We start from the raw sequence: 7,443 nt of genomic DNA on the forward strand, positions 1-7,443 counted from the left end.
ATTAAAATATTTTAATATGTATACTATAGGTATAAAAATACCGAAATGAAATTAAGATATATTGCTATTTGTTGATGATTTTGTAAGAATGTGTACTGAAGCTGTCTTTGTGACAGATTTGATGTTTACAACAAGAAAAATATGTATTAAATCATATTTTGTGAATTAAGATGCTAAGAGTAGTTTTTATGAATTCTAAGACACACATGGTTGTTTTGGAAGTGGTCTCACAGCATTTGGATGAACATGAAAATAATGGTTTAATTTGTAAGTTGCAAGAAATTCTGTCAGGACAGAATTGAGTATACTGTCTTGTGTGATTTTTGGTAAATCATGAGTTTATGCTTTGACTCCAAAATTTTTATGGTATATACTGGACATACATGGGAGTAGTACTATAAAATTTCATGACAATTGGATGTGTTTGAACAGCCCGTTTGTATTTTACAAATGGAGCCTATGCTGCTGAAATGAGCAGTGAACAACATATGCTACACCTGATTTTGTGGATTTAATTCTCAAGTTAGGTTGAACGTTTTGAGCTATAATTTAATATGCTCATCCTTAGGTATGTTAGAATCATATATAAATTTTATGAATTGGTTTCTCTATGATTTAGTACATCAAGTTGTCTGATGAATGTATTTTGTATTTGTGGGAACCTCTTTGAGGTGGGATTTGGTAAATCATGAGGTTATTTTAAAGTATATTATGTATTAAAATGTTTTTTGATTAGAGATATGGTATATAATCATTATTCTGACAAAGATATGTTTGTGAGCTTTCGAAATCTTATATATATGACTTAAGCATATTGATACTATTACGGATTCCACGAACATGATATTTAAAGAAAAGAATGGAAGTACTATTATTATGAAATATTATGCAGAATAAGAAATTTCAATATGATGTATAAGTATGAAAGGTGTAAGGTTGAATTTATTCAACCATCTAATTGGCTTTATTCCGTGCCAAATTTGCTTGTAATTCAGTATTTAGTAACCCTATATTTAGGTGGATTTGATGTAAGGGTAGTGAGTGAGAGAGAGTGAAAATTGCTCAAGAGTGTGCAAGAAAACAGAGACTCGCGGCTGGGACTCGCGGGTAACTCGCGGCTGCAATCCGCCAGACGCAGCACACGTGCCAAGCATGCTGGAAGGTGAACAGTCATGCAAGCTGGAGCACTACAGGACAAAACAGGACAACTGGCCATACGGTTATCTCGCGACTGGATCTCGCGACTTAGTCAAGCCGCGAGGTCAAGCCGCGAGCCACCCCTGTTTTGTTAAACCTGACGTTTCACATTCCTCTCTCACTCCAGTATAAATACCCCTTTTACCCACGATTGTGAGAGAGCTTCCAGAGAGAATTTTGAGAGAGAAACCCTAAAGAAAAACAAGATTGATTCACCCACAATCTATACCTTAGAGTCTCTTCAGATGTTATCTCATCTCAAAAGAGCTTTTCAGACAAATCCGGATTGGGATATACCGGAAGAAGTAGTTCATCTGGAAATGTCACTAAAGAAGTGAAGTTTGTAAAGGCCAAAGATCCAGTTGTAGCTGACCTTACTGGTGAGAAGCTCAAGGTGGAGGAGAAGAAGAATGTGGTGAACCAACGGATGTTGAATCCCCGTAATCAATCTATGGGCAGGTCTGAATCTCGTGCCAAGTCACGCCCACGACCACAAAGAGGTCCTAGAGCAACTCATGTATGTCATTATTGTGGACTTCAAGGGCATACTCGACCAAATTGCCAAAAGCTGAGAGCAAATAATAGTGCAACTCCTCAAAGGTCAGGAGGACCTAGAAATGATAGAAGAATTTGGGCAGGTGATCAGTCTAGAGATTAGAATGGTGATCCCGGAATGATGAACGTGATGAAGATGATTGGTGCATTCACCAACTGCTTGGAAAGCTTCTCATGAAGGTTTGAAAGCCCTAACTCCCGTACCCAATCCTATAAGGAAATCACCCCAAACGCAAGTGACGTGTGGGTGAAAAAGGGTACTCATGCATAAGCATTACAACATGTCCATGCATTAATACTTCCTATGCTTTGTGACAATGTTTGTTTGTTTTGCTTGCTGTTTTTGCTGTTGGTTGTTTGCCTGTCTACTTGTGCATATTTTTAATTTTGTCTTATCAATCTTTTTGTTTCTTGTGTCAAAAATCCAAAAATCACATAAAAATTAGAAAATCAAAAAGCTTGATTGACTTTGTTGAGCTTTTGTCTCAAAGCTTGTTTTGTCTTGTACCTTTGTGCTAATGGCTTTGTGCATTTTCGAGCATTGCTTGTTTTCATGCATTCATATCTCTGTGGGAAAAATCTTGAAATCTATGTGATTGTTGTAAATGGTTATGTTGATCTTGAGACATGCATAGACTTGTGTCTATATATCTTCCCACTATTTATTTTTGTTTTTGCTAAAAAGAGCTCACAAATTGTAAATCTCCAAATGAAAAGAGATATTGAGCTGCAAAAGCTTGTCGCACATTCTAGTATTTGACTAGGAAAAAGGGTAAGCGACCTTATATTAAAGTGAATGTTTATTCAAAAAGCCAAAGGCTTGTTCTCTATAGTGAAATGTCATATATCACTCTCACAATGAGAGATGATTGCCTCAACAGATCAAAAAGATCAAATGTTATGATTGAAAGTGGAGTCAAATGTTAAGCTCCAAGTTATGTTATCAAGTTGTGTGGGAGGTCATATATACATATTTCTATAATTGAAATGGGTCACTTGATCTAGTGCTAATTGTGTATGTCTTGGTTGAATTGATCATTAAACCTTCACATTAGACTAAGGACTATCTCATTGTTGATATCCACACACAACACACAAGTTTATGTTTAATAAATGCCATATTCATTTGTGTGATTGTACTTGATGAAATGTGTTTTTACATGCTCAATCTTTGTTAATTCAAGCACAAAATTTTTTTTGAGTGTTTTAGGTGTTTTTGGAAAGTATTTTGTTTGAAAAATCTGAAAATTTCAAAAATCCAGTTTTGCCCTGTTTTGGCGGCTCAGTCGCGGGTATGTCAAGTTGCAAGCCTCAGTCGCGTCTTCGCGGGTCATTTTTGGCGACTTGTTCACGAATGGAACGTCCAGTCGCGAGAGTTACTCAGAGATTTTCGCGGCTAAGCTCGCGACTCACTCACGGGTAGACATTCCAGTCGCGAAAAACACTTAGAAAAATTTTTCGAATTTTTATCCTTGAGTGTTTTGGCGGCTTGGACTGGCGACTGTGTGGCGACTTAATCAAGTCGCGAAAAACGCGTGTTTGGCAGAAATAGGAGCAGTTTTTAAATATTTTTCAGTTTTCCCTCGAACATTTGTGACTGTTCATCTTCTCTCTAAACTATCTCCCTCCCAAACACTCCGTGCTCCCATTTCCAATCTCCATTGTTGCATATTTTCTGCTCAAATTCTTCAAGTCACAGGTATGGGTTTTCAGTTTTGAACTCTTTTCTACTTGTTTTTGTGTTTTTCCCCTTGATTTTTCGCATATGTTTATGATTTAGAAATGGGTTTGTGCTTCGGATATTGCTCTTTGTTTATGCTTAGCTTGCGGATGCTATTGCTAGAGTTTGATTTGATCTTAGTGTTTCTTTTATTTTATCTGAACTTGAGCTGTTGAGCTGTTTCAAAATGTTCCGTTTGAGGTTGTGTATTTTACTGTGCTGAATGTGCATGCTCTATTGTGCAAATCTATTGGGAGCATATGTTAGCTTCACAATGCTGTTTTTGAGCCATATCATTTTCCATTATCTGTCTCATTGTCATATATCTGCCTTTAGGATAGTTTCTATATCTGATGATTTTATATGTGTTTCCTATCTTAGGCTTGTTTATCCATGTGTTTGATCTAAGTAGCTTATTGTTTAAGTGTTCAAAGTTCATTTGTATGGATGAAATCTCTTTGTTAATTACATGGTACTGACTAGTTCTGCACATATATTGTTCTATGCTGTTGTGGCCTCTTCTGATTGTTCACAGATGGCTCCCTCACCTCCGAAGAAGAAAACTCCTGCAAAGAAGGCTGACAAAAGATTGAAAATGGATTCTAAACTGTTTAGGTCAGTTCATCACTTTGAGAGATACAAGGATAACTTCTTGAATGCAGGAATTATTCAAGAAAGATTTGTAGATTTGGAGGACTTAAGACAAACCTTTATCCCCAGCTGTTTTGAAGGAAGAGGATGGGAAAAGCTTCTGAGTGATTTCCCTGTAGTGTGTGAACCCCTGATTAGGGAATTTTAATCAAATGCTGTGATAAAGGAGAATGAGTTAAGTTGCTGGGTTAGAGGTAAAGAATTCATCTTGGATGCACATGTCATAGATGATGTACTAGGGCTTGAAGGATTAGAAGATGAGGAATTTATCAATTACAAGGATAGGAGTGTTTCTATTGAAACAGTTCAACAAAGGATAGGTGGGCAGAAAGAAGGAAAATGTTTGAATACCACTGCCTTTCCAATGGACATGAGGTGTCTAACAATAATCATGATGTTTAACCTCTATCCCATTAAGAAGTTGACTACAATCAACTGTGCCAGAGCAATTTTTCTGATGGATCTCAAAGAAAAGAATTTCATAAACATAAGTTCCCACATATATGACACCATTGTGGATGAGACAAGAACAACCTCTAGGCCAAAATTGATCTTTCCCAGTTTGCTAATGAGGATTTTTAGAAGGAAGGGTGTTCCAATCCCTCAAGACATCAGTCTCATGTCCACACCCTCTGCAATTAACAAGCTTACCTGCAAAAGGATAAGTGTTAGGCTTCCAGGAGAAGAAGATGAAGGTGATGAAGGAGAGGGTGTCCCAATGGAGACTGAAGCAGAGGCAGCAGGGCATGCATCAACCTCAACACCCAGGAGGAGTGGCAAAAGGTCTAAAGCATCAACTTCCTCAGATACACCTCCAGATGCTTTTCAAATCATTCTGGAACGACTTGATGGGATCAGAGAAGTCCAAACTGAGCACTCTGAGAGGATGAGAGCCATGCAGGACCAGATTGATGTTTTGTCTGCAAAACTTGACAGCTTCACCACCCAGCCTGATCAGTGACCCTTTGGCCATTCCGGTCAAAAAGGGGGAGATGTTTTCTATCTAGTTGATAATGACATTGATGATTGAGAAGCAGAAAAGCAGCTCTTAAGGGGGAGTAATGTGTTGAGGGGGAGTTGTCAAAGTTGTCAAGATCAGAAACTTTGTTTAAATTTTGTTTATATATGCTTATGTTTTGGCTATTTAATGTTTATATGGGTTTAATACACTATGTTTTTGGTGTATAGTTGTTTTTAACTCCTAACCTATACTCTTGGTTTAATCTTTAATATATTTTGATGATGTTATTTAGGATGTTTTGTTTGTACCCATGTGCTTTTGTAAGCTTTTAGGGTTAATGTTTTATGCATAGTTTGTAGGCTTTTTAGTATGTACCTTACTTATTGCAGCCTTTATGCTATGTTGAAATCAGTACTTTAATGATAAATGTCTTGCATTTTGATTTATGTACTGTCACTCTTGTGCCCTTGTAGGATTGTTCCTAGATGCATATACCTTGTGTATTATGCATTGGTTGAGTGTTGAACATACAAGTGTCTTGCCTTGTGCTTGTTAACTTGTATGTCTTTGTGTTCATTCCAAGTGTGAATGAGCACTGTGATCACTACCTTGTGGTGTTCACTTGGTTGATCAAGCCATGGTTTGTTTCTTAACTCCATTTTTTGCTTGATCACATATTGCCTGTTTCATATGCATTTTACGATTTTCTGCTTTACAATAATCATGGTGTATTGTTGTGTTTCAGGAGTATTTTGTTCATATGATTCAAGTGCTTCACAGCTTCTAGAGTTAGGTGTGAGTGAGTTTTGTTCAACTGTTCCCAACTCACATGTTAAGTCTAGAGTCTGTTTTAGGGTTTTGTCACGGAATAGCCAAAGGGGGAGATTGTAAGGTTGAATTTATTCAACCATCTAATTGGCTTTATTCCGTGCCAAATTTGCTTGTAATTCAGCATTTAGTAACCCTGTATTTAGGTGGGTTTGATGTAAGGGTAGTGAGTGAGAGAGAGTGAAGATTGCTCAAGAGTGTGCAAGAAAACAGAGACTCGCGGCTGGGACTTGCAGGTGACTCGCGGCTGCAAGCCGCCAGACGCAGCACACGTGCCAAGCATGCTGGAAGGTGAACAGTCATGCAAGCTGGAGCACTACAGGACAAAACAGGACAACTGGCCATACGGTTATCTCGCGACTGGATCTCGCGACTTAGTCAAGCCACGAGGTCAAGCCGTGAGCCACCCCTATTTTGTTAAACCTGACGTTTCACATTCCTCTCCCACTCCAGTATAAATACCCCTTTTACCCACGATTGTGAGAGAGCTTCCAGAGAGAATTTTGAGAGAGAAACCCTAAAGAAAAACAAGATTGATTCACCCACAATCTATACCTTAGAGTCTCTTCAAATTCCTCAACTCTCTTCCTCTCCATTGTCAAATCCTTGAGAGGCATTATACCAAACCTAGTTCTCACCATCATCATCACTGTGAGACAGCTGTTTGGATTTCTGGGAAGCAGTTAGGAAGGAACCAATCTTCATTGGTTGATACTACGGTCTAGTAGCGGAATCCGGGAAGTTAGAAAAGAAAAAGGTTCGGCGCAATCTCGTTGGAGCAAGAAGCTTGGAGGGCTTAGGTGCACTGGGTAGATTAGGCTTGGAGGGTCTATTGCTGTCCATGTATCCCAACTGTATTTTCTAGTGGATTGTTTACCGCTTGGAGGGCGGTAGAGAGGTTTTACGCCGAGGGCTTCGGTTTCCTCTTCGATAACACATCGCGTGTTGTCTTTGTGTTTGCATCTTCCTTTCTCTCTATCTTTGCCTTTTTATTATTTGCTGTGGATTATATTTTGTTTTGGCTTAGATAGTTTTTACCAATTCCATATTATAGCATATGTTGAGTTTCCGCACACTAGTTGTTTGACATATTTCTTGAATTGGTTAAAGTGTAATTTGGGGATCTAAACGTTCAAAGGTGTTTGTACACGTTTTTGAACTTTCAAAAGGTTTTCGGGTTATGTCCTCTGGTGATCTGAACTCTGTCAGTAGGGGTTAATTACTGACTTTCCATGGAAAATGGTATATGATTGGCCATTAAGTGGGACTGGCTCTACTGTACCCACCCCTTGTTGGTTACGGCCAACTTGTGGGGGGAAGCCAACCTACCCCCATGGTTGGAAGATATGTATTATGATGTAATCCCGGGAATACCTGGCATTGTGGGGAATGCTGGATGCCTAGCACTGTGGTGCTAGAAGCCTCCCAAATAAGTACAGACTTATTAGATATGGGCTAACCAACAAGTTATTTATGAACAGCTATATTATGTTATTAATCATGAGAGAATGATTTTGTTTAAATGCATTAT

At 38.4% G+C, this 7,443-nt stretch overlaps 1 long non-coding RNA gene across 1 annotated transcript; it reads left to right on the plus strand.

Moving 5' to 3' along the window:
• Window positions 1-574: 574 nt before the first annotated feature.
• Window positions 575-7,443, plus strand: LOC115992931. The gene is made up of 2 exons (XR_004092723.1): window positions 575-928; window positions 7,082-7,443. It is a non-coding gene; the product is annotated as an uncharacterized LOC115992931 (long non-coding RNA).

This window comes from Quercus lobata, chromosome 5 (assembly GCF_001633185.2).
Source record: "Quercus lobata isolate SW786 chromosome 5, ValleyOak3.0 Primary Assembly, whole genome shotgun sequence".
NCBI lineage: Eukaryota > Viridiplantae > Streptophyta > Magnoliopsida > Fagales > Fagaceae > Quercus > Quercus lobata.